We start from the raw sequence: 14,861 nt of genomic DNA, 5'->3' as shown, positions 1-14,861 counted from the left end.
TAAGCTCAAAGGCTACAAAAGGTCTTACCTTTTCTATAACGTCTCATATCATTCTAATATCTCAGATCATTCCACCACCATGATCACCTTGTGTGAGCAACGCCCCCGATAACATCACCGCTATATGGGTCATGAAATGGCCCATTACCTGGCTCCTCACCGCACACACATATCCACATGGCTGAGAACCACTGCAGTGCCTTCATCATGACGCCATCCCTGACTCATAGCCCTGTCTGACAGCTTTCGCACTTTGACACCAGGGACGCAGCCGAGCCAAGCGGCTACAAAACCTCCTCTAAATTGCGAATAGAGACAGTGTGTGAAGACAGTTTAGAGGCCAGAACATAATCCTGTCATGCTTTATGTCTAGTGAGTCATGAAGAAAGAGGACACTAAAGCCCAAGTCACTGCAAAAGGCGCAAATATCTTGGACTTTATATTCCTGAGACAAGTGGGACGCACTGCAGGAGAGACCAGAGCTTAGAAGAAGAGCAATAAAGTACATTCCAGCGTTAACTTGTTTTGAAAAGGTCAACTGTGATCTCATCAAATTGAAACACAAAAAATTAATTTCTCTCTTCTCAGCAGGGCCTGAAATTAACACCCACCCACCCGCCAAATGCGGGTGAATTTTGCAATTGGCGGGTAACACTGTGAATCTACCTGCCACATTGGCAGGTAGCCAATGAGAATTGAGTGATTCAGTGTAACTATCCGTAAGCAGGGTACATAGTTGCCTATCTGCCCGGTCCAATCAGGGGCCCGCATCACTGGAAGACATGGATTAACAGCCGGGGCCCCTATCGCATTTTCATTACTCGTGACAATCCCAGCAGTCCCACGTGCAGCCACTGACCACTTGGGAAAGATAACGGGTCAAATTCACTTCCGTGGTTCTGATATGAAGACGAGACGTGTGTGACTCGAACAACTCACATTTACCGACACAACGTCCAGCAGAAGACGTCCTGCCAACATGTAGACATTTTAACATCAATGTACGCTGGAACGTGTTTTCACTATGAAGCCGCTGAAAGTTGCGGCTGTTTCAATCCTGTCGGCTCGCTGCAGCGGGTGGGGCTGCTGCTCCATCCCCCCACGACTGACGCACACACACACAAATAAACACACACAATCACACACAATGGATGCAGGAAAACCCGCAGATGAGATGTACAGGATGACCTAGATTGAGGATAGCTACATTATTGTAGGTGCAATGATAAGTTTAAGTCCTTTATCAAACTGTATGAATGTGTCCCAGCCCAGGATTGGACATGATGCCTTTATGCTGGATTATCAAGGCGGCCCCCCCTACTAAAGCACGTGATGATGGTGCAATATCCACGAGTACCATGAATAGGACAGGATAGGATCATAGAGACACAGGAATTTTTCAGCTTTATGAGGCAAAAAAAAACTAACTGGTAAAATGTGTCAGAGCACTGTGGATGACAAATATGAAAGAAGGTGCAATCAGGGACTGGGTCAGCTGGGTGTCCATCTGTTCAGTGCAGTCTGGCAAAATTCAATTCATTCACTTTTTTCAGTTATCGCCGGAAAATAGCTTCCACTTTTATCGTATTTATAGCTGAAATGATGACATCAACCATAAAAAAAAAGCATTTGTCAGAGTTCTATTTTCACAAAGGACTCATTTGAAATGTGCAGTGACACAAATGATTAGAGATGACTCAGGATCTCTTAGGTGCGGAACATTTTTTTAAGCTATTTGTGTAATGAGCAAGTGCTTGTCTTTGCACGGACACAAATACGTGCTTTGACAACTGCTGCAGGATGCTTGCAGACAGATGTTTCGGGGCAGCAGTGTGGAGAAGAATTACATAAAGGCGTTCATGTTGTGGCAGCATCACCTGTACTGCCATTTTCCCCTGAGAAGCAGGAGGTCACTGTGGATGGAGATCATATTAAAGTCAAGGTATTCCACTCCACCTGCTCTCGAATGACTCCCTGCCTCAAGCAGCAATTTAGATTAAGTTGAACTATCTATAGTCTGTGTAATGGCCAATTTGGCTATATATGTTTGTTATGTGTGTAGTGTGTGTGTGGGCGGGAGGTCTGCGTAAATGGTTGGTTGTTACGTCACCTGCGCACCTGTTTGTGGGTGTTAATTGGAGGTAATATAGGGACTCACAGGTGAGGTGGATGGGAAATCTGGATCCGGGAAGCCACACAGTTTTTCAACCTCAGCTGTGTGAGAGTGACGTTTTTAGATTTTGTCTTTCTTGGCTTTTAATCAATCAAGTTGGTCTTTTTGTATGTGCTCTTATCTTAAAATGTGTACAATAAAGGATTAAACGTGCTACGACGGCGGACCTCATTATTTGCACCAGCAAGAGTTGGAAAGGGCTTTCAGATTTCACCCAGTGGCATTATTTGTGGACAGATTGCCACTACAGTCTGGATCAACGGAAGACCATTTCCAGGATGTCCATCGCCTGGTGTTGCCATTCTCAAACTTGGGGGAACAACAAACTTCGAGTTAGTGAGCTACACGCTGAAAATGGCAAGGTTAGAGGAAAATTTGAATTGGGCAACAAGGCAGGTGTTGTGGTTTTGGGTTTGAGTTTCTGTTGGTTTTGAGGTTCCGTTATAATTTCCTGTTATTGTGTATTTTTTCTGTTTTCTGTTATCTCTCACTCCCCAATGTGAGTCGAGAGCAGATTTGAGTCGCGCATGCTCAGATGTAGACACTTTCAAATTACAAACAATAACAGAAGATAGGAATCATTTCACTACTTTTTATTGAGGATTATTTTCTCACTGATAGCAAAAAATAAATATTTGAGAGTTTAAAAAAGTATTTTGAGAGAGATTTTTGTGCTATTGGTATGAAAACGTTTTCTCTCAAATATTTTTTTTTCTCTCATAAAATGCTTTTTTTGCTCTCAGTGTGATAACATTTTCTCTCAAATATTTTTTTTTTGTCTCTCAGATCATTTATTTTCTCGCATGTAATAAAGAAACAAATCTAGCTCCACCAAAGGTACCAATTTGTGCCACAAGGGGTGGGTTAATTTTGGCTTTTACCCTCCTGGACACACACACACACACACACACACACACACACACACACACACACACACACACACACACACACACACACACACAGCCACATTGTGTGTTGCCTCTGACCGAGGCAGATGAGATTTTATCCCCCTGTTAGGGGAAGCCAACGTAGCGGATAATAGAGTGTCCTGTGGAAGCCGGGGAGAGGCGTGTCTAGTCAGCCGAGCAAACACACTGGGAACTTATCCCATCTGAAATAATCAAAATAAGCACTGCAGCAAAACAGGCAACCTGTAGGTTCCTTCTAATCGTCCCCGGGTCGTGGGCTGTCTCCCAGTCAGGTGCTCAGGTCTCCGCTAGCTCATCCTACTGACGCAAAAAAATTGTAACTATTCAGGTGTTGCTGTCTGGAGATAAGCCTCTGTGTTTCAGGTTTCTTGGAAATAAATCAAATCTCTGTGGCGTTGATGCCGTGTCTTTTTGCTGATGTCTGTATGAGTGCATTAACACCTATATGAATGCACAAGTATGTCCAACTGGGGTATGCATGTGTTGCAATAACGATGTGATTACTGTGTTAAGAGAAACCCAGAATGAAAAGGCAGACCCGTGAATGCATAGAATACGGACTCTTGCTGTTCCTGTTTATTAGGCGTGGGAATCTTGAAGCACCTCCGAGTTGATGGGCTGTGATACGATGATGCAACGATCATTGATGCATCAAAAAAAAATTCTACATACAATTTATTTTTTCTCACTGTGTTTATTACTTTGAAAAGTCAGAGTATGTGTAAAAAGTCGTAATTTAAATAAACAGATGGACGTTTTGTGTTTATGTGTTATATATATATATATATATATATATATATATATATATATATATATATATATACACGTTTACGCACAAACACACACACTCACTCAATACACCTTTATAACTAGCAGAAAGCAGGTTAGCTGGAAGTTAATTGGGTGAATTAATATCGGTGCATTTTATGACGTGTGGGGGTTGTAAGGTAAACATAACCTACATCACCTAGATTTGCATAACAATCTAAATAACTAAAAAGCTTTACAACTCCAGATGTCACACATAATTGCATGTTCGAATGTTCTTTTAGTGGAATATAATTACTTTAGTGAGAGATTTAAATACTTTTGTCCATTACTCTGGGTGGTTACTTTTTGTTACATCACACACTGTCATGACAACCTTCTAATTGGTAACTAGTGTGTGTGTGTTTGCATTTACATTAACAAAAGATTTGGATGTTGAATTTTCTGCAATGAGACCAAGAATCGAGGTTGTTTCCCCCACCCCTACTGTTTATTGGGGGGGTTATTAATCACTGCAGTGATGCATCACAATGTGGAACTGGATGATTCTACATCGATGCAGTGACAGACCATAATCAATTTTTGCCCACTGATGTTACTTGCTCATTTTCCGGGAGGTGCTTTTTTTTATTTTTGCCTTTTGTCTGCGGTCTACTGTGTTCAGAATCCGCTACATTCAGTAAATGTCTTTTTTAAGAGCAGATGCAATTAAAAGGGGAGGCCATATAAATCTGACTGCATTGGGAAATTAAATCGATTTGAATCGTTGACAGGATAATTGCAGTCGAATCGTAAGACCAGTGAAATTTTATACCCCTGGTTTATAGAAACAAGTTCTCTGAATCGCCGCCCACAATACAGTACAATTTATTTAGTGATATAAAAAAGAGTGGTGATGTGCTCACTGATGGCTGTTGTGTAAAAACAAGCACAGTTTAGTAGGCGGGATTAAGAATGGGAACTTTCTGTGCACAATTGTGGATGAGATCAAAATGGCTGTACAGGTGAATGAATTTAATGCAGACATAGTAACTTTTACAGCTATAGTAGTCAATATTAATAATGGATCAATATCAATAATGGATCAAATGACTATGTGCAATGTGAAAGGGGCATTCCAAGTACAAAACTGTGGTTTTCCTCAGGTTTTCGGATTGTTGCTTGGATTTTGCATATTAACTGTTTTGGTTCACTCTCATCCATTTCATTGTCGACATACATAAATGTGCTGTATTTATATAGCGCTTTTCTAGTCTTAATCACTACTCAAAGCGCTTTTACATCTACAGGATACATTCACCATTCACACACATTCACACTCCGATGCGCAGCACCGGGGGAAACTTGGTGTTCCGTGTCTTGTCCAAGGACACTTTGACATGGGACTGCAGGGACTGCAGGGCCAGGGATCAAACCCCCAACCTTGCGGCAGGCAACCGCTCTACCACTGAGCCACAGCCGCCCCATAAACCACAAAAGCTGTGATAAACTCACTGCAGACTACCGGCACAGCACAAAACAGCAGACAGGGAAAGTAAGCGACTGGCTGGTGAACATAGTGGAGCATTTAGAGAGACGGATATTTTCCCCAGGAGTCCAAAACAGAGACAAAAGTAGACACATTTGTCGGATGGACTCCGAAACCACTCCAAACGGATGCCAATGTTTCTTTGTGTCCGCTGGATATAATACTATAAGTTCAGCACAATAACTATACGATGAGAATATGCCAGTGTTGTGATTATAGATTGATCTGTTGCCTCCAAAAAGCCAAATACTGTAAATCAATAACACTGCTTCAAATTGGCCTCTTTCTTCATTCATTAGAGTAAGTTAACTGCTCCTAGCAATCCCCCTGTGTTGCATAACTCATTACGTATTGCGACCCAATAACATGGCCATGGTTCTGAATAATTTTAGTAAAACAAAATGGACATTCAGTCAGATTTTTAGGCCGCCTGTTTCTGTGGAGCACTGCTACTATCTGCTTGCTCACAGGAATCAAGTGTGGAATGAATAAAAGACTTGGGACGTTAACATGGGCAGCAATGCATATTTCACATAGCTTTATCACAAAATTACCAATTTTAGTTTTAAAGCCACAGCTTACACAGGATTAAAACTCTGTGATGCCAGTACATTCAAACTCACTCCCTTTGGTTCTAATTTGAACGTTATTCCACTGTGAAAAATAGACCTTGCAGCCCACGTCCACACAGGATGGTGGCGACAAGGACACACTGAGGTTGGATGCATGGTGATGGGGTGAAAACACAGCAGACGGTGAACGTGGATCGTCGTGAATAACGCTGATTTATTTAAAGTGCTATAAAATACATCATTCGGCACACTGCCCATAAAAAGACTTCTGAAAAAAACAAAACAAAAATGAACCTACAGGTTTCTCAATAGCTCAAGCAAAAGTAATAATAGAATCTCAATAATTCCCTGTATACAACGTCTCTGCAAGTTGACACTTTACAGACTCTCTAGAGTCCTTACTAGAGCCTGGCCGATTTTTAAGGCTGATACGATACAAATGTTTTATTTGTAATTAATAAGTTCTCACTAAACACAACAGAACAGAGGAACGTTAAAATATATTCAAGTTCTGATAAACAAAATGTATAAATAAATGCAAACTTAAGACATTAAACCTTTTGTAGAGTGCCCTCTAGTGGACAAACTATGCAACACCATCGTAACATGGTTGTCCGTTTTCCTTTCATTTTTTAAAGATTAATTTATCAGAATCTGAATATTTAAAATATATATTTTAAATGCCAATACCCATCGTTCAGGAAATGATATCGGCCCACCGATATTTGGGTCTTTCTCTACGCCCCTCCACCTTCTTGTCCCCCCCCTAATTGGACCACACCACCTACACAGGTGATGATAGGGTCAGCTAAACTAAGCATGCAACATTAACACTTAAGTTTCTCAAAACATTACAATTGGATAGATGGTACGGTTGACATTACTATTTATACATATATGTGCACCCACTACAATAAGCACCCCAAACATTAGAAGTATTTATCATTCACTGCAGAACTATTTTACCTACACCTGAGGATTGCCCAGCCCCTCCCTACAGAAAGGACCTGATGAGGCAAACCTGCATGCACTCTCCCTGATGAAGCTGGTCTAGGAAATGAGAAAGGCTTTTTCACATCCAAAAAACTGCTATTTAACCACAATTACAGTAGGGCTGCACAGTATGAAGAAAATCAAATATCACAAGATTTTTGAGCAAATACAGGAATGTTGATATTGCAGCGATATTGCAGGGTTGACCGTTGGTGCTTTTACAAAATATTTAAACAACAGATCTGATAAACACTCATTGATAATGTGGATATAGTGGCCAAGTGGGTAAAGGCAAACAATGAAACAGCTACTAAGTCTGGTTATTCCATGAAATTCCATCAATTGACCGTAATGCAGCCTTTAAAACCAGGAAAAGACCGAAGAAATTTAATTTAATTTGTAAGGGAAAATGTGCAATTAAAACATAAACGTAACTATTTGCTGCATTGCACCAGAGTTAGCCTTAGGCTAATTTACAACTGCAGTCCCACAGGAAGCACGAATACAAATATAACATTTTTAAAGTCATACATCGCTCAGCAAGTAAAAACTAGCCGTTTATTACATTTCGTATCACACACACACACACACACACACACACACACACACACACACACATCGCACTGATGATCAAGAGGCTTGGGCTATGCACAGCACAACCCCTTATTCCGCACAGCACACACACCACACACCCACACCACAACACCCACACACACACACACACCACGCAACGCACACACACGAGACTAAAAGTACTGAGAATGATTAACTATACAATAAATCAACAGTACCACTTAAGATCTCTCAACAATGCACGCACACTGTTAGTTAGATAGATAGATATTTGTTGGGATCAATATCTATCTATCTATCTATCCATCTATCCATCTATCCATCTATCCATCTATCTAACAGTGTGCGTGCATTGTTGAAAGATTTTGAAGTGATTTCTAGATTAGCTTAACAGCTACCAAACAAACCACAGCTTTTTACATTACATGGAAAATATGTGATGTGTGCAATTGTTGTTGAATATCGCGATAACAATATTACGTGCGATAAAGAACCAGATAGTAAAGTGCACTCAGTTCTGCATTTCTGCTGCTCTCAGTATTCTGCTAAAATACAACACATTGCTTGTTGAATTTAAAATAAATGAAAGGAAATCATTTCCAAAATTCTTTTATTGAACAAATTGAATATTGCATATAAAGGCACCACTAAACAAAGAACGTCAGTCACATTTCAAAGTGAAGTTTTCTATTCATATTTTCTTTCAAACTTACAAAAATCTCTTTCTTTTGCGATCGCCTTTTGCAATGTGAATACTGCGCCAGTTGATCCGCTGTTTTTTGTGTGCCACGATGTCTTTGACAGTCTCTCCACCACACACACCACACACACACACACACCACACACCACACACACACACACACACACCCACACACCCACACACACACACACACACACACTAATAACAGCATCAAGCAGGGACAACCAGCTTTTTAGCTCCATCACACACAGACGTTCACTGGAACTATTCACTGACATGAAAAATTATAATATAGGAGGAGATGGACACAGCTAGAAAAGGCTGTGAGTGAAAAAGGGGGGGGGGGGGGGTACTCAATCTGGACTCACACCTCTGAGGGAAAAGACAAAGAGAAAGACAGGGAGAGAGACAAGGACTGAAAAGGTGATGAAGATGGAAGGCAGCAGGGAGATGGATAAGCAGAGTTTGTAGAAAACTGTCCCCAACAGGCGTTCTTAGAGAGGACATGTGTCTCTCACGTCTGAAGGCTAATGCCCTATTCCCTGTGAGACAAAGACGGAACACAAAGTCTAATCTGAGGTGTAACTGCGTGGGAGACTTTGCGCTTGTCACTGTGTGTGTGTGTGTGTGTGTGTGTGTGTGTGTGTGTGTGTGTGTGTGTGTGTGTGTGTGTGTGTGTGTGTGTGTGTGGTGTGTGTGTGTGTGTGTGTGTCAGCTCAGCTTGATTACTGATTGAATAAGATGCAGTTTGCGTGCCAGTCAGTAATAATAAAGCTCACATTTGGATGGCAGTTTTCTTTCAATCAAGGCGCTTTACTTGTTATTAAGCTGATGTATGCCATGAATATTATTCATCAAGTAGTTCTTACAGCGGCATCTGAGGACTAACAAATCAACGCTGTCGGGGGAAAACCTTGTATGTCCAAAACTGTGGTTTTTCAGGGAAAAAAGCCTAATTAACCCTTGTGTTGTCTTCCCGTCAAAATTGCTAATCAACACTTTGGTTGAGGCTTTTTATCACTGTTTTGAACTTTTTCTTACATTTTTTCCCTTTTTTCCAACACTTTTCACGCTTTTTTCAATGTTAGCCACTTTTTTGGACGTTTCAAACCACCTAACACTGATTTGTTGATGTTAGTTTTACAGTTATTTTGGGAATTTATGGTCAATAAACCTCATTTATAGGAAATTATACCTAATGTTTGAGTTAGAAAAGCCAAAATCAGGTATTATTTAGACTAAAATTAAAGGAATGGATGTTGATGGATAATCACAGACTGGAATATGTCAACTTTTACTCAATATTTTTCAAAACCACTTCAATTTGTTTTTCCAATGCTATAAAATCAAATAAGACGCCCCAAAATTAATGAAAGTAGAGATTTGTACTTGGCAAAGAGCGTTGTGTGGAATCAATCATGTAATTTTGGGGAATTAAAAAGAAAATTGATATAGGAAAATAGGTCAATTTGACCCAAAGACAACATGAGGGTCAAAAAACACTGTGTACTTCAGACAAGCGTTTCTTTCCATTTCATTTATTACAGATAGTCTAGCTAGCGGTCTGGATTTACCCTGCAGAGTTCTGAGGACCAGGTAACCGTAAACCATAGTCCTCAGATTGGACAGATAGTCTAGCTAGCTGTCTGGATTTACCCTGCAGAGACCTGAGGACCAGGTTAACCATAGTCTCAGATTGGACAGATAGTTCAGCTTGCTGGAACGAAGGATATAGATGTAAAGTAGTATGTATGTATGTGGGCTAAGCTAAAGTCCCGTAAGTATGTATGGACTGGTCGTTGGGGTGGCATTGATGACAAAATACTGAAACGTGTGCGCCCTGTAATTGATGAATGGGGTATAGTGCTGACTTTATAGTAGTTTAAATCAATAAGTCAATGAAGAACAATCTTTCTAATGTTTAAAGTGTGTTTATGTACATCCATTGTTTTTTTCAATAAGGATTTTAAAAGGACTGACCCCGAGCTACAGGGTTGTGTAGCGAGACTTTCTGCTAAAACGTGCTCGTTTCTCCATTTCCGTTATTTGTGTTTTGAGGTTGTACGGAATAGGTTTACATGGTTTAATTTCATAAAACCCATGTTTTTGTTGTACGCACTTGCTGCAGATCCTGTTTTCACCCTGTGTGTTGAGCTCTCTGTTTCAACTACAGAGTGAGACACTCACTTCTGTTCATCTTTGTTGCAGTTGCATGCTCAGTACCTAGTTAAGACTACTACCATCAGAGCCAGTGTTGAGGCTATCATATTAACGTGTGTTACAAAGCTATGCACATTTGTCTTCTTACACTTATAACCCATACAACCTACACATATTTGAGGGGTTGGACAATGAAACTGCAACCCCCAGTTTTAGACCACATAATTTTTAGTATGGTGTAGGGTCTCCTTTTGCGGCCAATACAGCGTCAATTCGTCTTGGGAATGACTTACAATTCCTGCAGCGGGTCAGAAGGATTTTAACCATTCTTCTTGCAGGATAGGGCCGTTCCGACTTGATGCTGGTGGAGGAAAATGTTTCTGACTCGCTCCTCCAAAACACCCCCAAGTTGCTCAAAATATTTGATCTGGTACTGTGCAGGCCATAGAGATTTCAACTTCACTTTCATTTTCATCAAACCAACCTCTTCACCAGACTTGTTGTGTGTATTGGGGGCATTGTCATCCTGATACACGCACCTCCGCATGATACAATGTTTAACCATTGGATGCACATGGCCCCTCAGAATGGTTCGGAAGTCCTTGCAGTGACGCGCGCCATCTAGCACAAGTATGGGGCCAAGGGAATGCCATGATATGGCAGCCCAAACCATCCTGATCGACCCCCATGCTTCACTTTGGCATGCAACAGTCGTGGTGTAGCTTCTTTGGGCTATCTCCACGCCGTAACTCCCCTGTGTGGGGAAAACAGTAAAGGCGGACTCATCAAGAAACATAACTGTTCACATTGTCCACACTCCCAAGATTTGTCGCTCCTTGCACCATTGAACCGACGTTTGCCTTGGCCACGAGTCCAAAGTTTGGCTATAGCAGCCCGGCCGTGTATATTGACCCTGTGATAGCTCCGACGCACAGTTTTGGTGGAACAGGGAGTTGAGGTGCACAGGTATTCCTGCCGTGATTTGGGCAGGCCGGGTTTTAATGTTTTTTGGATACAATCCGGGTGTTGCCACCGAACATCCCTTTCAGACAGCTTCCTCTTGCATCCACATTTTAGCTGTTGGATGTGGTTCGTCCTTCTTGGTGGTATGCTGACATTACCTGGATACCTGGCTCTTGATACATCACAAAGACTTGGTGTCTTGGTCCAGATGCGCCAGCAAACGTGCACCAACATTTGTCCTCTTTTGAACTCTGGTATGTCACCACATGATTTGTGTGCATTGCAATATTTGAGCAAACTGTGCTCTTACCTCTAATTGGACCTCACGTCTGCTCTTATGGTTTCATGTGGCAATTAATGAAGATTGGCCACCAGGCTGGTCCAATTTAGCCATGAACCTCCCACACTAAATGAGAGGCGTGTTCAGTTCATTGCCAACCCCTGTTACTGTATATACTGTATATGTACCTGATCCTTGGTCTCTGGGGCTCGGCACCATGGAAATACTGAGCACCCAGGAGCACCCAACGTGTGCCAGGAAACTCGATTTAAATAAACATTGCAGTTGGTGCTAAGTGGAGCGCTGATTGGTTAGGTCGCTGTCATCCCCTGCTCCATTGATTCTTTTTCCCACAAAGCTGATCCACGCGACTCGTGTCAGTTACCCTTCTCCATCTCCATCCGTCTGTATTTTGATCAAGTTTAAAGATACTACTACTTTCACGGCTGTTATTATCGAGTTAATAGGCGATTTGTTCGCCAGGCCGCTGTCCACTATCCCAAGGTTCTAAGGTTTCTAAGGTTTCTAGGTGCAACATGTTTGTGACTCCTTTTTTTTGATATTTAAAAGACGTGCGCCGTCTCTGATTGGTCTAACTCGTTGTTACCGTGGAAATGTTTTCGGTGCACTTTACACACAGACACCTTACAATGGAAGTAAGTCCACACAATAACCCCTCAATACATCAAACCACAATATCTCGACACACCCGAACCCCAAAGTTGGTGAGCAATGTCATTGTGAATCTCGACATAAAGGACAGGAAAAGCTCGGCGGCTCCTCCCCACCATTCCTGAATGGTGGCCAGTAAAGTACAGTGGGACGGTTAACCCTGGTTGTTCTCCCCATCGACCTGCAACTTTGTTTTTCTGGGCCGAAATTTGACCATTTTGGTTTTTTCCTCACATTTTTCTCAACGTTTTGTGATGTTTTTTCCAATTTTTGATGTCACTTTTATATATTTTTGTAGTTTTTTTTATTAACAACAGTTTTCTCACATTCACAATAAACAGTTTTTTTGTCACTTTGCGATTTTTCCGATTTTGTTTGGTCACTTTTGAACCTTTTTTCAACATTCTTTGGTCAAGTTCGGATATAATCTTTTGAACGGTCAATTTGACCCAGACGACAAAAGGGTTTGAAACAACCTAATGACTCCAACTTAAACTTCACTGGGGTGTGTGTTTCACTGTATATTGGCCATAGGACTTAGAGATATGATAAAGGAAACAGTTTCCAGAATAATTAATAGTTATACAAATACTATCGTTTTTGCTATCGGTATGAAATCTTTTTCTCTCGAATCTTTTTTTCTCTCATAATGTGCTTTTTTTGCTCTCATGTGATAACTCATACTTTTTCTCACATGTAATAAAGAAACAATCTAGCTCTATAAGTGTGTGTGTTCTGACCTACTCTAAGTAAGTGTCTTGAATAACTTTTGTTATGATGTGACACTAAAAAACATTGAATTGAAATGACTGCAACGTGAAAATGACTAGATCTATGTGTAAAACAAGTGGCGAGAGGAATCAATCTTGGTCACTTGGTCACAATCTATAAAATACATAATGTTTGATTTGCTATTGGATTAAAAATTGTAAAGCCAATCTAGTGTGTAAGGTATTCAGGGTTGACCGAAACTCGAGCCACAGTTATTCTACTTTCTTCTATGCAAAAGGTTTTCCTTGTGACAAACAGCGAAAGTTACAACAGGCGCAAGCAGTCATTTTTATTCAGGCTATTAATGAACGTCGCCCAGATGACAGGGTGTTGTCCTGGGACTGAAAATGATTATTTGGCAAAAGCTGTAGATGAGTTGGAAAAGAGACAAAGGGTAAGCAGGCCTCCCATACAACAGTTGTGTGTGTGTGTGTGTGTGTGTGTGTGGTGTGTGTGTGTGTGTTGTGTGTGTGTGTGTGTGTGCGTTGCTGCGTGCGCGCACAATAACCTTGGTGGATGGAAAAAGTACAAGGACCATAGCAGCAATAGAAACAATCAATAGGATACCAGTCCAATACCAACCCTGGCCATGACTACAAGAGAGGAGAGAGAGAGAGAGTATAGACAATCTGATGAGCAAAGTGGATGGACAAAGTTATTGATACTGTGGATGATAACCCCACCCTGAATGATCTTCATGCAACTCATCAAAACTGAAATAGAATTTTTTTGTTTTGTCTTGACCACAGTTGCCTGCTCACCCAAGAGCCACCCAGCAGCAGATGCTGCTTTTAGAGCCATCGAAGCCACTGGACCTGGAGTGGGGGGGGGTAATATGTTTTGTTTGTGACTTCTGAAACACAGTGGGACAGGAGACAAGTGAACTGACTCAGTTACACAATGTCTGCACAAGCTGCTAGCTTTGACGCTTTGTGGGCCAAAGCCCCTTAGCTTGTGTGCACCCCCCCCCCCCCCCCCAACCACACAACATATATTCATAAACTGAATTGCATATTGACACTGGGGGGATAATGTATATCGTACATTTTTTTATAACACGTTTAATGTTACCTACATTTGGAAGGCCCAGTGAATCTCTCAATGCTGCTCTCATCCATTGGTACATTTATTTCACACAGATGCCATATTACCTTTGCTAAGTAATACGTTGGATTGATATGGATCAATGTATCTTTTCAAACTTTCATTTTTGAACAAATGATTGGCAACAAAAATTTGGCAGCCCCCTGGGGTAACCTGGGACCCCTGGTCACCACGCCCCTGTTGAAAATCTCTGGCTTAGGCTTTGCTTCGTCTCTCTGTGTCAACAAAGGATGCATTCAGGCACAGTAATTGGTGGTATCCTGGGTTTCGACAGTGCTCAGAGTCAACACAAAATCATTGGAGTTACACGGGGAAGCCATTGGAAAGTAGGGGTCGCCGTTTAATATATGTCACGATTCCATATTGCTTTTTAAGCTACCTTCATTTAAAATCTTTTTTTTTATTCAAAAGATTATCATTAAAAAAAAAAACTTCGTATATGTACATTTAGTTCCTTTTCCCAGGGGATAGTATAACTCCATTACAAAAAAAAAAAAAATAATGAATTGTTGATTTTTGGAATTCTACGATCCGATTTTGAGTCTTGGAGCTTAAATCAATTCATGATGGATTGATTTTTTATTAATTTTTTTATTTTTTTGTAAACCTGAGTCTGTCTGACATCTGACATCTGATCTTGTCCAACCTTGCATGACCCATTAGCTGTCTCAGTAC

At 41.1% G+C, this 14,861-nt stretch overlaps 1 protein-coding gene across 2 annotated transcripts in view; it reads right to left on the bottom strand.

Moving 5' to 3' along the window:
- LOC116701441 (hippocalcin-like protein 4) overlaps positions 1-14,861 on the bottom strand; it is an 80,402-nt gene that overhangs the window by 7,133 nt on the left and 58,408 nt on the right. The gene's annotated exons all lie outside the window — the stretch shown is intronic.

The sequence above is a fragment of the Etheostoma spectabile genome, chromosome 14 (assembly GCF_008692095.1).
Source record: "Etheostoma spectabile isolate EspeVRDwgs_2016 chromosome 14, UIUC_Espe_1.0, whole genome shotgun sequence".
Lineage (NCBI taxonomy): Eukaryota > Metazoa > Chordata > Actinopteri > Perciformes > Percidae > Etheostoma > Etheostoma spectabile.
Note: the sequence above shows the minus strand (reverse complement) of the source record. Positions and strands in the feature narration are given on the sequence as shown.